This window comes from Narcine bancroftii, chromosome 1 (genome assembly GCF_036971445.1).
Source record: "Narcine bancroftii isolate sNarBan1 chromosome 1, sNarBan1.hap1, whole genome shotgun sequence".
Classification (NCBI taxonomy): Eukaryota; Metazoa; Chordata; class Chondrichthyes; order Torpediniformes; family Narcinidae; genus Narcine; species Narcine bancroftii.
In genome coordinates this window covers 76,477,485-76,498,173 of record NC_091469.1, presented here as the reverse complement: position 1 = coordinate 76,498,173, position 20,689 = coordinate 76,477,485, and the positions used below count along the sequence as shown (strand labels likewise).

The following is a 20,689-nucleotide window of genomic DNA, read 5'->3' as shown; positions in this document are numbered from 1 at the left end:
AAATTACAAATATCAAATAACAGTGAACAAAGTGCATATGAACCCATTTTATTAAAATGGGAAAAAGGGGAAGGAAAGAAAAAAATATTGCTAAACTAAGAATCTTGCCCCACCCTATGATGGCTGCTGGCCAAGTTAATGAGTCCACTACTAATAAAATTAATTTTTTTTTCCTTGTCCCCATTGTTATTAATCTATAAGTTTTGAAAATAATCCCAAAGAGAAAGAAAGTTAAAAGCCATTATAGTAGTATAACACCTAATTTTTTGTAGAGAAAGACATGCCATCACATCCAACAACCATTGACTATGAATGGGAGGGACAGCATCTTTCCATCGCAGGAAAATGGCTCTTCTACCAATGAGGGAAGCAAAAGCCACTACATGGGATTGAGAAGAAGTCAATCATCCATTCGCCCACTCACTCCAAAGATAGCGAAAAAAGGGCAAGGAGTCAAGTTAATGCCTTAAAGAAATAACAATAAAGTGCAAAATACCCTTAGCCAAATTAAAGAGAGAAGGACATAACCAAAACACATGATACAAAGTACCTTCCACCATTATGTATTTCTCACACTTAGTAGAAATATTAGGATAAAATTTAGTGAACTGAAGTGGGCCTGATGGACTACTTTAAATTGTAGCACAAAGAGAAGATGAGTGAACATGTTTCAAAATAAAATCCCATGTAGTTTCAGCAATGAGAAACATCCAAGATGTTGAACTATTAGCAAAGAATCAGAATCACTGTCCATGTCAGAAGAGATCCTATAATTTGAAGTACAGCAAAAGGAACAAGTTTTATTTTTTACTTTATTTTAAAGTTTATTCAATGAAAAAAGTTCCACATTTCAAGAATTGAAGCTAGAGAGCAAAAATCCATTTTATGAGATGCATGTACAAATAAATTCAACTATCCTTCTTCAATCTTCAGATTTAATTTTTTTACATTTTCAATTTTAAAAAAAATTAGCCACATAGCACAGTAAAAGAGCCCATGCCGCACAATTACACCTAAATGACTAACAACCCCCAGTATGTTTTAAATGGTGGGAGAAAACCGGAGCTCTTGGAGGAAACCCATGCAGACTAAGGGAGAACGTACACTCTTTACAGACAGTGCTGGATTTGAACCCCTGTCATGATCGCTGGTGCTGTAACACCGTTGAGCTAACCATTACACTAACCATGTCGCCTCATTTCTTAAACATTAATAAACAGAGTTCCGAAGTTAATTATACAGTATCTCAGATAAAAATAAATATTTATGTTTATACAGGATGTAGTGTACAAATAATCTCACAATTGAAATTATTCTTGTTAAAAGAAAACATTAAAAATAAAATTGGTAATGCAGAAAGTGAAACACAGATTCAGAAGTGCATCACTCTACCCCACAGAATATTCTACGATAATAAATAGAAGTTGACATTGACTAGACCTTTGCAGTTACTAAAAAGTCAAATCATTCCTTCAAAAATGTCCTTGCAACAATCCCTGTGGTATGTCACTGGTCAAAAGCTTGAAACACAAAATGAATTCTGTATCATCACATTCTAACTCCTATTGTAAATGTAATCTGTCAACTTCCTCTCAATACCTTTTGGACCAGAATCCCAGATAGGGCCTTTCAAAGACTTTTTTTCAAGTATCCATCAATCTCCATCAATCTCCACCCTTGCCTCCCAATAGCAGTCTATAATACATCTGATCATGTCTCTGCTACCTTTGGACAGAAAACTAGCAGTTGCAAGTTCAAAATCAGTGTGGTAAACCACTGTTTGCATATACCGTATATTTCGGCATACAAGTCGAGTAGTGAAACCCCAATAAAATGGGGTTCGACTTATATGCCAGAGATACATTTGAAACCTTAGCTCAAAATTCAATCCGCGAAAATCCAGTGTGTAAGTCGACCTTTGAAAAACTGATTTGACGTACAAACCAACCCTTGAAAAACCAAAAAAAACCTGATGGCGACAGATTTTCATTGAGATTTTTATTGGAAAAAAAAACAAATTTAGAACCCTTAAAAATCATTCTCGCTATCATCGTCTGAAGCAAAGATATCAGCAAGCACATCCATACTCTCACTATTTAAACAGTCATCACATGGGTCCCAATCTGTATCTGATGAAGCGGTTTCAGCTTCTTCATCAGTGACCCACAATAAATCATCTTCCATACCATCAATTGCAGAAGAGATACTGCACTTTTTAAACAATTTTTATTAGTCTCTACTTTAACTTTGTTCCATGCCTTGAGCATGAAGTCGAACAGCACATCAAGTGATGCAGCATGCATGGCCCCGCCTTTTGTAAACAACTTTTCAGTACTCGACATCTAAGTATTTCATTCCTCGTGCACGTGGTCTTCGATTGGCTTGTTCAAGCAGACATCAACAGGTTGCAATATAGACATCAAACCACCCAGGATAACCACCAAGTATTATGTAGTGCTAACTTACTGTTAGTGTTCTCAGTTAAGTGGCTACGAAACATATCCCAGACCAGCAAATTCAGTTTTTTGCAGAAACTGCCTGTTCCACACGTTGTGTATCCATAGTTTTACACCATTTTCATTCATCAATCCTTTTTCATGAAAATGTACAAAAATGCATGCAGGGAATTTCATTTTCAGTTTAATTTTGCATTTAAAGATTACCATGGATCTCAACTTTGTCCCGTCAGCCATGTACGATAACACCACATTAAACCTAGTCTTTTCATGGCCAGTACTTCTGTTTTACACATTTTTAGCACCTTTCCATCCACTCTTCTATTGCCTATTGTTGAAATTCATGGGGGTTTCATCCATGTTTCCGATATTTGCTGATCCAAACTGTTCTTTCTGCCAATTCTGTATAATAAACTGGTGAAAACTTACAACTTTATATCAAGATCTTTTGGTAGTTTCAGTGTAATTTTTGTTTTTTGGTGTAATACCAGATTTTTCCTGCTCATGTAATGATCGCACCAGCCTACTGTAGCTTCAAATTCATCACTGAAGTCTGGTGCAACTTTCCCCACTGCAGTACAAATGTTCTTATTTTATTTCTGGTAACTATGTAGTAATCTTGCCTCTGTTCATGTACCCATTCTGCAATGCGATTTTCCAACTCTAGCCAAGGAGTGATTCCTTTTCTCAAAGAACATTGCCTTTTTTAGTATTGTTATGAGCCCAGAGTATCCCAAAACCCAGCAGGAATAGATATTCACCAAGACAAATGGTTACTTAAACAAAAGTTGCTTTTAATTATCTTTAAACATGAAAACAGGATCAAACTTTAACATTACTATTAACTTAACTCTCTTCTAATTCTAAATAATGTGTATACAAGTTCAGAAAAGTTCTTTGATTCACAGTCCAATCTCACTTCTCACTCCTCCAAGTTCACTGGTTGCAGCCAATTCTTATAATGTGCACAGAATTTAACATATATGAAGTTCACCAGGATTTAGTGCTTGAAAGGTAAATGATTACCACTCAGGAAGGTTCTTGTCAGTGTTCAGAGAGATTTGTTGCTCATTGGACACTAACTGATACCTTCTGATCAGCCACTTTCAGTGTCTTGCCAAAGAAACCTGCCCCATCATGGTTTTTCAGATGATATCCTCTTTCTTTCAGGTCACACAGAGTTCCTTTTCTGTTTCTCTTATTTCAAGTGGAACATCAGACAGCCAGCCCTCTTCTCTTTATGAACCAGAAGGGCTTTGACCAGGCTGCTGAACTAAGAACTCACAACCAGTCTTCAAAATAGGGTTTTTCCACAAGCTTGCCAGCTTGTCCTGTTCCAGTCCCAGCTGCTGCTGCTGAACTGTAGAACTCAATTCTCACTTTCTCTCTCTCTCACTCAGAGAAAACCACATGACCCTCTGAGAACAGCCAATTGGACTCAGACAGACTGTGGATCTGGACCCAATCTTCCGAGTCTGTTCATCTGTTGCTTTCCAAAACAATAATCCATTACTCCACAACATGTCCAATTAACACTTTCTTGTGAAGTCCTTATAGGTATTCTTCAAAGTTTTTGCAAAGGCACCCAGAGCCTGGACTGTCTGGCTTGAGCAGAGCTCTGACATTTTAATGAGATCTGGTTTGAAGTGTTTGTATATAACCTAAACTAAAAAACCTGCCACAATTTATCTCCTTTAAAACATATGTATATTCAATTATAAATATAACAGTCAGTCACACTCTGGTCTTCAATATAGTTATAAAAACCTTTGAGATTTTCCTAAATATTTCGTGCCAATGACATTTCATGTTCCCTTATTATGGTCCTGAGGTTTTTTTTTATATATAATGTTTCCCCTTTCCTACACCTTTTATATTTCTGAAGAACCTCCTGTCTTTTGGCCTCTACCCTGTCATTTGAATGCTTCCCTCCTTTAAGCAGTGCTTGAATTTAATGTCCTTTCACTCTTGTAGGAATACATTGGCCCAAACTTACAGTGTTTCACATCAAAACGCTTGCCATTTGTTTTGCTTGTAGACCTATCTTTAATTAGCTTTGCCAATTTTTGCCAGATCCCATCATAAAATATTGAAATTTACCTTCCTTCAATTAGGGACCTTAGTTTCCAGAATAACTTTATTTCTTGCAAATGCCATCTTAAAATTAGCAGATTTATGGTCACCATCCACAATACTCTCCCATTGACATTCCAACCATTTGCCATGCTCCAATAAGGAAGAACTGGTCCTTTTTGTCCCTTTGTTCCATCCATTTAGCCTCATTTGACAGTTTTACAAGATATCCACCCACATTATTGCATAATGAATACCTTAATATGGCATGTCTTCTTCTCTTTCACACATACCTGTCCACACTCAGAAATACTTCTGCCCATTCTACAACCATGTCTCCGTGAATGGCAACAATATGATACAGGTATTCTCATATGCTGATCAACATTCAAGTTCCTTTGCCAAAAAAAAAGCAGCACTGACGGATCTGCTGCAATGGGAATGCTGCCACTGGTGTGGACCCAGGAGAGGGGAGAGTAGAGACACAACACTGGCCCAAAGGGTTCAATCACCCAGTCCCAATGCCAGCAGCTCCATACAGGCTTTAAATGGCTTGTTAAAGTATCCAACAGCGTTCTATTTTAAAATTCTGCAATCGCAGGGTCTGTGCTCAAGATGGTTGTGTCTGTGCTGACAGGATCCTTGAGGGCTTGCAGACTCCAGGGGAGCAGCATAGGGTACCAGACACAGGGAGAATGCACCTCATTGAGTAGGAAAAGCAGAGGAGTGAACCCTTCAGGACAATGACCATGGCAGTTAATCAGTGAGGAGCTCAGCAGTTGAAGGATCCCAAAAAATGGTGACCATGGCAGAGGACCAGTGAGGGCATCAGCGGCTAAGGGACCCACACAGGCTGTGGGCAACTTGCATTTGAAGACTCGCATGGGCTGCAGGTTGCTGGACACTGCGTCATGGGTATCCAGTATCAGAGCCAGGATTCAAGAGGGTGCTAAACGCAAAAATGGCTCCCATAAGGCATTGGATGCTGAAGACTGATCAGATTTGGATCTGGAGCTCAAGTTTCCAATGAATCAAAGAGGGATCTATGCAGATGTAGGGGCTACAGGAGTGCTGGAGACCAATCCATGGTGTGACAGAGTATTTAGATAATTTTTTGGGAGATAAATTGGGAAAGGTTTGTTAGGGTAGGTTACATACAAACACTTTCTGGCAAGCTTGTAGACAGCCCATTTGGAAGATAGCCTGATCAAAGCCCTTGTGGTTCATGCAAGAGGAGAGGACTGGCTGTCTAATGTTTCACTTGGAATAAGAGAAACAGAAAAGGCACTCTGTGGTGACCTGAAAGAAAGAAGTTATCATCTGGAGAACCCTGAAGGGGCAAGTTTCATCAGCAAGACACTGAAGTGACTTATTAAAAAGGAACAAGTCTCTCTGAAAACCAACAAGAACCTTCCTGAGCAGTACCCATTTACCTTTCAAGCACCAAAGCCAGGTGAACTTTATAAATGTTAAATTCTGTGCACGGTATAAGAATTGTCTGCAACCAGTGAATTTGGACACATACATTACACACACGTATGCTTAGAATTAGAAGGGGGTTAAGTTAGATTAGTTAAGTCAATAGCAATAAGTTAAAGTGTGATTCTGTTTTCATGTTTAAAGATAATTAAAAGCAACTTTTGTTTAAGTAACCATTTGTCTTGGTGAATATCTATTCCTGCTGGGTTTATGGGTCCTCTGGGCTCGTAACAATGAACACTCAGTGACTCTGAAGGAACTATTTTTCTCTCTTACTGTTAGGGGCACCATAATATTAAGGGTGACTCTGACTGCCTTATGGCAGGAAGAAGGCAATTTCATGTAATATTACATGTTCTGTACTATTACATGACAAAGGAATCTTGAATTTCATTCGTCTCGGTTTCTGTTTGGGCTGCCAGCTGCCTCAAATTTGTGCCAATTGGTTTATCAACCACTCTGCCACTGGAAATCAATTTGCCCTTCCCTCTTTTCAAAATTCCTCATGGCTTTTAAACACCATATTTACTTATACAAGAAAAGCAAATCCATTTTTTTTGCATCACCCAATAATACCATATTTCTGGAAAATTTCTTCTGCCCAACTTGAAGGCATTCTATCATGCTTAAGAATGCCAACAATAAAAATCATTGGGGTCTAATCAGTGATTACAAAGGACAGAAACACAAGAGATTTGTTTAAAAAAAAGCTCTGTGAATTGGAACACACAAATGAGGTGAAGAATGAATATTCCATAGTAAATTTATTTTTCAATACTTTTATTAACATTGAATTTTCATATCCAAAAATATAGAGCACATGCACTTAAATCATATCATTTGATCCAAGGTACCACACATTTTAATCAAACAGATTATATTGTATTGATATTTTGTAAAATCTAAACTCTAAAATCTAAAGAAGTTGTTTGGCCAAAAAAAAGGAAGACAAAATCCTATGAGAGTGATAAATTACCTCATTAGTCAACATTTCCATATTCATAACAAATCAAAGATTATAAAAGTAACTCAAAAAGGGTCACCGTTTGACAATTCAAATCTGAAATTGAGCATCGAATCTTTTCTAAATTTATACATGACATAGCCATTGAGCATAATTAGGTGGGGCAATCTCACTCCATCTGAGCAACGACATAAGAGGAATAAAAACTAATACATTTAGCTCAGATGTCATTAACATTATGTCATTCTCTCCAACAATACCAAATAAAGTAGTTAAGGAATTACGTTGAAAATTAACTTTAAAAAGTGCAAAGTTTGAAATACTTTGTTCCAATATTTGTCAACACTGACATGTCCAGAACATATGAATTAATGAAGCATTTCCGTTGTTGTGTTTATCACAATGAGGAGATACATCTGCATACAAACAAGATAGTTTGACTTTGGACATGTGAGCCTTATGGACTACTTTATGAGGAGAGAGTGATGGGCACAAATAAGAGGATTTAACCAATTTGAAAGATACATTCCAAATTTCTTCAGATTTTAAAAGCTGTTGGTCCTGTTCCCAGACTTTTTTTTAAATTTTATCTGAGGGAGTCTCTTTTATTCCTAACAACATATTATAAATGTTAGATATTGAACCATTATAGAAAGGCTGTAAATTAAAAATTACATCAATTAAATTCTTAACAGTCCTCTTGGGAAATGTATGTAATTGAGATCATAAAAAAAAGCTCTAATCTGTAGATAACGAAAAAGAGTATTTGGTAGACCATATTTAACTGAAAATTGCTCAAAGGAAGTGAGATTCCCCTCGACAAATAGATTTTTAAAACATTTAATGCTCAATCTATACCATTCTTTAAAGTTACATCAATCATGGAAGGTTTAAAGAAATAATAAGAAAAATAGGATTAGAAAGAGAAAAACTCATTAAATCAAAATCTTTTCTAAATTGTACCCAGATCCTCAAAGTACAGTACAACTCCCATTATCAGAAATTGGATTCACTAAAGTCCTCAGTTATCCCATTTTTTTTAAAAACAGGGACCTCAAGCTCCCAGACAAGAGCAGGGCCCTTGGGCTCCCAGTTTAAGTGGGGCCTTGGTGGGGAAGTGTCAGTGATCAGCAGCGTCCTGCATTTTTTGGTGAGAATTAAACTTTATTTTAATGTTTAAAAATCCTTACCTTGTCATTTGTTGTATAAACACTGTTACAAGTGATTTGCTGTTGCTACTGGGCTGTTTTTTATTAAAAATGACCGGCTCTCCAAAAAAATGTTTATTCAAAATGGGCCCTGTCCCAACCCTTTCAGATAATTGGAATTGTCTTCTTCTTTCTTTGGCTTGGCTTCGCGAACAAAAATTTATGGAGGGGTAATGTCAACGTCAGCTGCAGGCTCGTTTGTGGCTGACAAGTCCGATGCGGGACAGACAGACACGGTTGCAGCGGTTGCAAGGGAAAATTGGTTGGTTGGGGTTGGGTGTTGGGTTTTTCCTCCTTTGTCTTTTGTCAGTGAGGTGGGCTCTGCGGTCTTCTTCAAAGGAGGTTGCTGCCCGCCGATCTGTGAGGCGCCAAGATGCACGGTTTGAGGCGATATCAGTCCACTGGCAGTGGTCAATGTGGCAAGGCACCAAGTGATTTCTTTAGGCAGTCCTTGTACCTCTTCTTTGGTGCACCTCTGTCTCGGTGGCCAGTGGAGAGCTCGCCATATAACACAATCTTGGGAAGGCGATGGTCCTCCATTCTGGAGACGTGACCTACCCAGCGCAGTTGGATCTTCAGCAGCGTGGATTTGATGCTGTCGGCCTCTGCCATCTCGAGTACTTCGATGTTAGGGATGAAATCGCTCCAATGAATGTTGAGGATTCAATTGGAATTGTACTGTATGTTTAACCATCAGATTATGTTTGTTTTTAGTAAATTTCAAACATGGAGTGAGAAAAGAACAGAAGAATGAGACCAACAGGAATTTTAAACAACAGGCACAAAACTGTTAGGCTAATTGCTCCTTTTGCATTGTATTGATGTCATTGATACCCAAAGTCTAAAGAAGTCTATAGTATAAAATTTTCTTAAACAAATGCAGAAAAACCTCCAGGATCCAGAATTCAAGCAACCAGCAGCCTCAAGCAACTGGTAAAAATAAAGAAATTAAAATAAATAATAAAATAATAGTAAAACTATGCAAGTTTAAAATAGAAAAAAATAAAATTTCTCTGAAGATAGGAACAAATCTTCAGCCAGCAGACTGAATAAAATGGCATCGCCCAGGATGAAGAGCTAGTTGATGCCACTTGCCATTGGCTCTCTTAAAGTGCTTGCTTAGTAAGAGTTGCCCCAGTCAGAGGCTTTATCTGTAAACTTAGGGATGGGGTAAGCCAATTATCAAAAATATTATTGTTCATTTTTCAGGCTGCTCTGTGGAGGGGGAGAAATCTGAAGGTGCAGCGACGGTTAAAGGTTTTCAAAGAATATGACTGAAAATTAAGTTAAATGCTTAAGTTTTATATATTCATGCAATTTAAGTTTGTTCATTGTAAGATCTTTTATCTTTTAAATGGTTTATTCCTAATGCAAGTGTATTAGGTATTGTAAGAGCAAGTCTCAAGCAACCAGAAAATGCACACCCGGCATCTACCAATCCTATAGATGCCAGATACCAGAGATTTTACTGTACTGGGTTAGGATAAGCATTTTCAATTTAAATCTAATAGAATTTTTGAGCAGACCCTTAGAGCATTTATTTACAAATATATTTGCATACAGGAAACAAGAAAGCCTTTGGCAATTATATAGTCCTTGGTATACAGCATACCTGGAATATTGAGTAGAGTTTTGGACAGCTATCCAAGGATGTACATGGGTCAGAGAGAATGCAGCAATGATTCACTCGACTGATTCAAGTACTTTGCCATATGAGCAGAGACTAGGCCTGTATTCTCAAGAGTTTCAAACAGAGAAGATCTCATCAAAACTTACAAAATTCCTAAACGACTTGATAGGCTAAATGCAGGAAGGATGGTTTCCAGAGACCAGTTTCAGAATAAGTCAGTTGTTCAAGACTGAGATGAAAAGACTGGTGAATTCTTGGAATTCCAGCCCTCCACCCAGGGAGTCACTGAGTTCATTTGAGTCAGAGATTGCGATTTCTGAACATTAAGGGAATCAAGAGCTAAATTGCACTGAATACAAGTTTAGCCATAATTTTAATGAATGATAAATTTGGCCATATTGCCAACTCCTCTTAATATCTCTTATGTTGTTACAAGGACCAGCTGCTCAAGTGGAGGACAACAACTTAGACAAGTTCAGAACTTTCATGGAACATTATTTGTTTCCCGCACCCCCCCCCCACCCCCATTGAGTCAAATGCCAATTTTGAGGAAAATTAAATCTCAAAAGCCATTCCTTCATGTTTAGCAATTAAGCAAAAGATTTTTTTTAAACTTTCTAAAAAATAGAAAATTTTTGAATACAATTTTCATTTTGAAAGTAATTTCAGAAAAGTTATCACAAATGTTCTGCAGTCATTTATCTTGAATGAATGCTTGCATGGCATTGTTGTTAAACTAGTATCTAAATCAGAATTAAGAAAACTGAGGTCCTCCATCAGCCAGCTCCCCACCATGACTACTAGCCCCCCCACATCGGGCACACAAAACTCAAATCGGTCAACCAGTTTACCTATCGCGGATGCACCATTTCATCGGATGCAAGGATCGACAAAGAGATAAACAACACTCACCAAGGCAAATAGCGCCTTTGGAAGACTACACAAGAGTCTGGAAAAACAACCAACTGAAAAACCTCACAAAGATTAGCGTATACAGAGCCGTTGTCATACCCACACTCCTGTTCGGCTCCGAATCATGGGTCCTCTACCGGCATCACCTACGGCTCCTAGAACGCTTCCACCAGCGTTGTCTCCGCACCATCCTCAACATTCATTGGAGCGACTTCATCTCCAACATCGAAGTACTCGAGATGGCAGAGGCCGACAGCATAGAATCCACGCTGCTGAAGATCAAACTGTGCTGGGTAGGTCACGTCTCCAGAATGGAGGACCATCGCCTTCCCAGAATCGTGTTATATGGCGAGCTCTCCACTGGCCACCGAGACAGAGGTGCACCAAAGAAGAGGTACAAGGACTGCCTAAAGAAATCTCTTGGTGCCTGCCACATTGACCACCGTCAGTGGGCTGATATCGCCTCAAACCGTGCATCTTGGCGCCTCACAGTTTGGCGGGCAGCAACCTCCTTTGAAGAAGACCGCAGAGCCTACCTCACTGACAAAAGGCAAAGGAGGAAAAACCCAACACCCAGGAGGAAAAACCCAACACCCAACCCCAACCAACCAATTTTCCCTTGCAACCGCTGCAACCGTGTCTGCCTGTCCCGCATCGGACTTGTCAGCCACAAACGAGCCTGCAGCTGACGTGGACTTTACCCCTCCATAAATCTTCGTCCGCGAGGCCAAGCCAAAGAAAGAAGAAAGAAATCAGAATTAATTATGGGAGGGCATGTTGTATAAATCATCAGTACAATTAAGTGTTACTTATCAATAATTACATATAAAAATAGATAGTAGAAACCTTGAGGATTCCATTATTCTCCAGATTGTAGCGAACAGAGATACAGTAGTCAGTGCTAGTCAGTTTAACTGATTTTACTGGAACTCCCGTGTGAGCTTATAAACACAACCCCCATGATACTTTACTGCCCTGGGACCATTATGACATCAGCATGGAGGGCTGGCCAATGCTCCCAGTGTCTCGGGGCTCTCAGTCCCGCGCGAGTTGCACCTCCATGACCCGGTTTGCTTGCGGATCAGCATCGTCCACTACAAGGTCATATTACAGTGTGTCCAATCATTTCAAATGAGACAAAACAAACTTTTCAAAAACTTTTTCTTCAGCTTTGCTGTGCTTTCCTTTTTCCTTTATTATGCAAACATGTGGAGGAATACGAGATGTATACCTCCAAAAGCATTGAACAGACATGATACTAGCCTAACATTGTCATTATTAGTGGAGTTTATCTCAATCCAATTTTAGATTTCACTTTAGACTAGTAGGTGATACAGACCTTTCCAATGAAATAAAAACCATCAGTTGTGTCCTTAATCTATAATAAGTGCCGACCACAGTCAAAGAAGCTAATCAACCCTTGTTTGATTAATTCTGAGCAACACATTGGTGGAAAAAAAATTTAAAAAGGCAGAGAATAAGAAGAATAAAATATTCACCATTATCACACAAGTAAAGCATTAAACACAACATACAAAAAACAGGTTAAGCCAAACATTCTGCCTGCCATTCAATATGATTTGCCTGGGTCTTCTTCAGTGCCAGTTCCACAAAATTCCATGTTCTTTCAAAATAAATTTATTCCCCTCTTTAAAAGCTCCAGTGATCAAAACATCACAATCTTTTGGGGTAAAGAATACCAGAGAGTACTCTGTGAGCAGATATTCAAACACACCACACTTTTAATTGCCTATCACTTTACCCTGCAAAGATGTCACTATATGGACTTAGTGTGGTGGTCACAGCATTGCATGTATACTATACAGGCTGGCCCACCTCCGACTCTGCAACTCCTCCCCGTAAGATTCCCCAATAAAGGCTGAGCCTAGTCTCCTCATACCAGCCTTGGAACCGGGCCAGTAGCACATCAAGAAGCTTCAGGTTATTAAAGCCTTTAATTATTCTCTTCGAGTCTGCTTGTGGTTATTGAGTGCGCTACAATTTATTAACCTAAATAACTGCCATGGACAAGGCGATTCATGTGGAGAAGCCCGAGACCAATCCCAGGGATCCAGAGGCCTCTGTCAAGTTTAACATGTGGCTGCACTGTCTAAAGGCCTACACAAGATGTAACGAGATCACAGACAACATAGATAAGTACGATCTACTCTTCTTATCTGTCGGTCACTGAGTTTATCAAATAATTTGAGACTGCGACAAGTACGATGAAGCAATGGCCCAAAAGCAGCAGCAGTACAGTGTCCCCATGAACTCAATGCACGCTCTGTACCTTCTGGTCACTCGGCATCAGGCCCCCAATAAGTCTGTTGATGACTTCATAAGGACTATGCGGGAGCCTGTGGGTGCAGAGATGTAACTACACCAGTCAACCAAGAGGAATTCATCCATGATGGGTCAGTGGCCAGCTTCCGTTCAAACCACATCTGAAAGCAATGGATAAGAGCAATAGGACCCTACGGGAAGTCATGCAGCTGGCGTGATCACTTGAAATGGCCCAGAGAAACACCGAGGCTTACTCCGCTGGAAAGGCGACTGCCAGGTGGGGAGCACTGGTGCTGCCATCTTGGAACGAAGGGTCCCTAAAAGCTGCTGAGCACACTAGGTGCAACTATTGCAGCCACCCTAAGCACCACCAGAAGTACTGTGCTGTAATCTTCTATGCAAACACTAGTATGGCCTGAATAATATTGCATCTCCTATTTTAACAAACCGCACATCTATCAATGACATGGGATGTGAAGGGACACATTTATTCATCACAAATACTTCAATTGCTGCAATTTCACTCAGCACATCAAAACGTTAAGCATGGACACGAAAGATACAAATTAAGAGGGGGGAGGGGGAAAAAATTCTCACAAATACATTTAGAATTTTTTGCTTTTGCCAAAAGCTCTTGGCTAACTCTCAACTATCACGACTCTCACTCTTCAACTTTGCACTCATCTTTCCACTTTCAGATGCCAGGATGCTGTCAGATGTAGAGAGAAACATTTTAATAACTGCACTAACATTATAAGGCACTTTTTAAACTGCTCCAACTCTACCATCTTTCGCAACTGAGGGTGAACCAGAGATTACAATTGTCAGGTCCTGTTGGAAACATAATTTAGTGTCTAATCTATCAAAGAGTGAAGTGTGCTCTCTGACTGGTGTTCAGATCCAGTGATTTAACTTTACGTTGTCATGCTAAAGTTTATCCTAATGCTTTTGCCTTGCAAAAAGTTGCCTAATCTAAAACATCGCTTGAAACACCAAATTCTTCTAACATCTATTTACCAAAAATATCACCCATCATCACTTGCAATTAGTCACAGAAACCACACTGTACAAGTTTCTCTCTCTCATCCCGTCCAATACCTTGCACTCTCTACACCCAACTAAAAACCATTAATTTACTCAACCTCCAGTTACCTTTCAAAATCTTTCTCTCTCGTCTTAACAGACTACCTTGCATCTCTGTGTGAAACAGCAAGAGTTAGTGCTATTTATAGTTCCCTGCATAATCTTTAGGACTTTTTTTCCCCCTTTTATTTGCCCCTGTGCTCCACAGTTTTAAATTTGTAATCAAACAATTCACATGTTATTAAAGTGCACATTCCATATTTTATTCAAGGATATTTGTATACATTTTGGTTTGACCATGTAAATTACAGCACTTTTTATACATAGTCCCCTCATTTCAGGGCACCAAAATATTTGGGACACTTAGCTTTACAGGCATTGAGTACTCAGCTATGTTTAATTGCTTCATTAGTACAGGTATAACCATATAAACATATAACTGTTTACAGCACGAAAACAGGCCTTGCCGGCCCTTAGAGTTCGCGCCAGTTCACTTGAACAATTCCACTAGTTCCCCCCTCCCGCTCTCCGCCCATAACCCTCCAACCCTCTCACATCCAACCTTCTCTTAAATGACAGAAGGGACCCTGCCGCAACTATCTCTCGTGGAAGATCATTCCATTCTGCCACCATTCTCTGAGTGAAAAAGCATCCTCTAACATTTCTCCTAAGTTTTGTCCCTTACCCTTAACTTATGCCCTCTTATTCCAACCACCCTTGCCCTAGGGGAAAGAGTCTATTTACGTCTAGTCTATCTATTCCCTTCATAATTTTAAATACCTCTATCAAATCCCCTCTCAGCCATCTACATTCCAATTAATAAAGTCCCAGTCTCCTTAATCTTTCTCTGTACTCTAGATGCTGTAAGCCAGGCAACATCCTTGTAAATCTTCTCTGCACCCTCTCCACCTTATCTATATCCTTTCTATAATTTGGAGACCAGAACGGAACACAATACTCCAAACCTGGCCTCACAATGTCTTAAACAGTCGCAGTATCATTTCCCAGCTCCTATGATTCACGAAGGCCAGCATACCATATGCCTTCTTAACCACCCTGTCTACATGGGAATCCATCTTCAATGAACTCTGTACCATCGCCCCAAGGTCGCTCTGCTTCTCTACATACCTCAATGCCCTCCCCTTAACTGCATATGTCCTATTTTATTTTTTTTCTGAAATGCAGCACCTCGCACTTGTCTACATTAAATTCTATCTGCCATCTTTCAGCCCACTTTTCCAAACAAACCAAATCCTTCTGTAATCCAAGAAAACCTTCCTCACTATTCACCACTCCCCCTGTTTTTGTATCATCTACATATTTGCTTACCCAGTTAACCACACCCTCCTCCAAATCATTAATATAAATGATAACAAGGGACCCAGCACCGATCCTTGAGGCATCCGCTTGTCACAGGCTTCCAACCTGACAGACAGTTGTCCACCATGACTCTCTGCCATCTTCCAGCCACCTCTGAACCCATCTCACTATCTCTATTTATCCCTAGTGACTGAACCTTCCTCATTAACCTTACATGCGGAACTTTATCAAAAGCCCTACTAAATCCAAATAGATCACGTCAAGATAAGAGACCTGGGCTTGCATCATGAAGAAGAAAGCGTGTACCGGTGAGCTCAATAATCACAAAGGGACTGCTATTTCAAGAATGACATCCACCACTAATGACAGAATAATTCTCATCATAATGAGAAAAATCCCTAAATGCATGTCCAACAGATCAAAAACACTCTTCAGTAGGCAGGTGTGGCTATGACAATAGCCTCTCTTCCACCTGGACCCTGTCCCAGGAATTAACTGGGAATTTACTGGGACAAAAGGAACACTGTCCGAACACCAGCATCAAATGGAGTCATTTCATACCAGGGATTAATCGCCTCTACCAGGGGAAAAACGACAACAGAAAGTCACCGTTTTCAGTTGAAGGTAGAACACTCCAATCCCCGAGGATGAGTTGTGTTCAGTGAAAAAGCAATTAGTGTCCCAGTTAAGGGTGGTCCACTGGAAAGAACTCAAAGGGCTTCCAATCCTGGGACAATGCACAGCCAATTAACTGGGATGCCAGTGGAAAAATGGCTCATGACGACTGTCTGCAGAAGACTTTGTGAAAAGAAATACAGAGGCTACATTGCAAGATGCAAACCACTAGTTAGCCATAGAAAGGATGGCCAGATTACAGTTTGCAAGAAGTATTTAAAAGAGCCTGGAGAATTCTGGAAAAAGGTCATGTGGACAAATGAGACCAAGATTACCAATAGCCTGTATCAGAGTGATGGCAAGAGCGAAATGTGGAAGCATAAAGGAACTGCCCAAGATCCAAGGCATACCACCTTTTCCATGGTTTGCAGTGCAGCCTCTGTTTTTTTGTTCAAGTCTACTGCAGACATTAGTCATTGACATATCCACACCTGCCTCCTTGAAGAGTGTTTCTGATCTGTCAGATGTACATTTGAGGATTTTTCTTCATTATGATGAAAATTCTTCTGTCGTCAACAGTGGAGGTCTTCCTTGGAAGACTAGTTCCTTTACAATCAGAGTTCTTAATGATGTTCCAAACTGTGGATTTTTGGCAATGGTTTGGGCAACATCTCTTAATGTTTCATTCTTGTTTTTCTGCCTCAATGGCTTCATTAACTTGTATTGACACAACTCTGATCCTCATGTGGAAAAATGACAACTACAGATTCTAAAGGGCCAAAAGCACCAATTAAGCAATTAAACATACCCGAGTACCCACAAACACTGTGAAGCTAAATGTCCCAAACATTATGGTGCCCTGAAATGAGGGGACTATGTATAAAAAGTGCTTCAATTTCTACATGGTCAAACCAAAATGTATACAAATAATCTTGAATAAATTCTGGAATGTGCACTTTGATCACATGTGAATTGTTTGATTACAAATTTAAAATTGGGGAGCACAGGGGAAAATAAAGGAAAAAAGTTTGTCACAAACATTATGGAGGGCATTATAAGTGAACTTGCAATCCAGAATGGTTACAAGGACTACGTGCAATCCACAAATTTACACCAGTACTCCTGAATTCCATCAGGAAAAGCACACATCTGAAATATCTTGATGGTATATTGTTGGTCATTTCCAACTTATCTGTACTGAAATAGAAAGATGAGGATTGACAGTTTCAATATCATGACACAAACACTGCGCAAGAAATCCGGCAGAATTCAGACATCAACTATGAGAAATGTATCATGCCTTTCTTTGTTAACTTAACACCCTTATAATGCTTTAGATTCACATCTTGGTAGAATAATAAATGGGAAGATTTTGTTTGATACATAAATTCATCTCTGGCACTGAAGATTCAATGCTAATGTCCTACAAAATACACTGAACCCACAGCAGGTTTATGGATTAAAACATGCAAACAGATTTAGTAAAAGTGATGTACAACATGCTTGCTCTCATTAGTTCCAGCACTGAGTACAAGGACGTAACAGCTACATGCACCTTTGGCTGCACTTGGAAGCACTGTGTGCAATTTTGAACACCCTGTTACAGGACGATGTGGTGACTTTGGAAGTAGTACAAAAGAAATTTGCCAGGATGCTGCTTGGTGAACAACAACACAAGGAACAGTGAGAGATTATACAAACTTGAGTTGTTTTCACTGAAGCACCAGAGGCTGAGAAGTTTATGAAATTGATAGGCATTAATAAGGTTGACTGTGAATCTTCCACCCAGGGTAAAAATGCCACAGTCTATAGGTCATGCATTTAAGGTGAGAGGGGAAAAGAGGTCGGTGACAAGTTTTTATTTATGTAGGTGCTGGGAACAGGCTGCCAGGGTAGCAGTAGAAGCAAGTATCATAGTAGCATTTAAGAGGCTTCCAGAAAGACACGTGAATATTTAGGGTTGGAGAAATATTGATCATGTCGAGAGAAAGAGATTTAGTTTTATTTGACAATGTTTAGTTGAGCTATCTCATACTGAAGAGCCTGCTCATATCCTATACTGTTCTATGTTCTTTCCACCAAAGGATTAGTCATATTTTTCATTAAATGGATAGCTTATCAATTATAACTTCATTATTATTTTTCCCATTCATTATATCAGTTTTCATGTTAAAATTAATTCTGCTCGAGTGTAATTCAATTATGGGCCAGTTAGAAAACTCAAGTGCCCAGGGTCACAGAAGGCAACAGAAAGTAGCAAACCTAGCCAATCCACTACGGTTACTGACCTCCTAACCATTAAAGAAGATCAGCACCTTTAGGTTTAAGAAGCTTTTTTAAATTCTATACCCCACCCCCCCCCCCCCACCACCCAACACCAAAAAGACCTACTTATACTATTGAAATACTGCTTTACTTTTCTTGTTCAAACTGGAACTGTGAAAAATTTATTATCTTTTAATTTTTTATCTCTTTCCACACTGAGGTAATTTACTGTATACTATTGTCATTTTTACGTACCCTTTTGGTTACAACAAGTAAGAATTTTGGTGCATGTGTAAATTGCACATTTATCATCGGGTCATGTACCTCCACATGCTACCCAAACCAAAAACCATTCCAGAACCAAAATAATTGTCTGCACTCTTCCAATATCTCTTTTTTATTTAAACACCAACTCCAACTGAGTATCTTTCCTTTTATATTTATTAACCTTTTTTGCCTCATGGCACATTATGCTAACTTGATTTATACCTTTATAGTTGTTATTGACCTATCTGTTAGATACACGAAGGAGGGATTTCACTGTGTCTATACATTCAGATTTATTATCAGTGTGTATACACGACATCACATGCATACCTGAGATTCTGTTTCCTGCAGGCGAGGCAGAATTATCACTTATTGATAGTGCAGAAAAAAATCTGTACACAAACGTTTATATGTAAACAAATTTTAAAATGTAAATGGCTGTGTGCAATACAGAGAGAAAAAAAAATCAAAGTGCAAAAGTAAGAGTCCTTAAATGAAATGAGTTTATTGTTTTTTTTTCTTTTTTTTTTACTTTATTGTTGATGAGTCTGATAGTGGAGGGGTAACAACTGTTCCTGTACTTGGTGTTGTGAGTTTTGTGGCACTTGTACCTCTTTCCTGATGGTAGCAGCGAGAACAGAGCGTGTGCTGGGTGGTGTGAATCCATGCTGCTGCTCTCCGACAGTACTTGTGTACATAACAATAAATTCACATTTTGTTTATCATTTTGAAGACAATATAAAACGTATTAATAGTTAAAAAAAAACAAAGTAATGATGGTCGAGTTTTTCAGCACAGAAACAAACCCTTCAGTAAACTTACCATGTCTACCAAATTGCCCATCTCAGTTAGTCCCATTTGTCTGTGCTTGGCCTGTAGCCACATACCTTTCCAAATATCTTTCATATGTTACAAATGTACACGTCTCCACCACCTCCTGTAACAGCTTGTTTCATGTCACTACAATTGTGTGTGAAAAATGTGCCCTTCAGGTTTAAATCTCTTCCTATCATTTCGAATCTATGCCCTCTAGTTTTAGACTTGAGTACTTTGACAATTTACCTTACCTGTGCCTTTCAGAATATTTTCTACCTCTTTCAAGTTCCATCATCAACTTCCAGCACTCCAGTGAGAAAAGCCAGCCTATCCAGCCTTTCCTCACAACTCAACCCCTGCAGTCCCAGTGAGATTCTCATGAATTTGTCACAAAATACCTAGTGCAGTGAGGAAGGTTCTTCTGTGAACAGATTAATAGACTACCTTGAAAATTCACAAAGCAAAGAAAAGAGCATTATTTTGAGTATAGCATTACAATAAAAAGATTGATTAGCACCAAGCAAGGCCAGCACGATGATACTGCAAGAAGGGTTGCTCCGTGAACAGACTAACAGGTTACCTCCCACATTCAAAAAATTGTGTAAAGAGCACAATTTACAAAGTATAGGATGAGAATGATGAGACTATTTTAATAAGCATCAAACAAGACTAACATGATAACACTGTTACAGAGTTCATTTCTGCACTCTATACAGGTCAATGACATAATTCCTGATGCTTGAAGCAGAGAATACTGCAAATTGCACACAATACTCCAATCAATGAAACCAAGAATACCTCTCGACTTCTTCATCATACCATCTATTTGTGACAAGTTTCAAAAAACTACATTTGTGTACTCCCCAAATCTCTTTATCTTCAGATCTCCCTATCATTTACTCAATAATCCATCAAAGACATTAGCTTGCACTTGTCAATATTAAATTGCTTGGCCTTCTTTCCATGATCATCTAGGTCCTGTTGTGTGTAATTTTTAACTCTCGTTTTCCTCACTGTACACGATACCACCAATTTTGGTGTCACCTACAAATTTACTAACTATGCAAATTACACGGTCATCCAAATTATCAACACAGATGATAAATAACAATAGACCAGTCGCATTCCCTGCCACACACCTCTTCACAGGCTTCATTCTGTGTAACAACCTTCCAATACCACCTTCTGACTCCTACCATGAAGCTAAATCTGCATCCAGTTGGCCAGGTCACCCTCGATTCCAATATAATCAGATCTTCCAGACAAACCTACCAAGCAGCTCAAAACACAGGAATTTATTTTCAAAGCATAATGCTTA

The 20,689-nt window shown here is 39.1% G+C and overlaps 1 protein-coding gene across 7 annotated transcripts in view; it reads right to left on the bottom strand.

Annotated features, from left to right (window-relative positions):
- The window catches only part of LOC138760029 (guanine nucleotide-binding protein subunit alpha-14), a 175,985-nt gene that overhangs the window by 151,609 nt on the left and 3,687 nt on the right, over positions 1 to 20,689 (bottom strand). The window contains exon 1 of one of the 7 annotated variants that reach the window (XM_069930475.1): positions 11,569 to 11,664. The exons of 5 other annotated variants lie outside the window; for them this stretch is intronic. The gene's annotated coding sequence lies outside the window, so the exon portion shown is untranslated. Of the gene's footprint in view, positions 1 to 11,568; positions 11,665 to 20,689 lie in introns of those variants that run through there. One more of the 7 variants, XM_069930458.1, reaches the window with a different exon arrangement.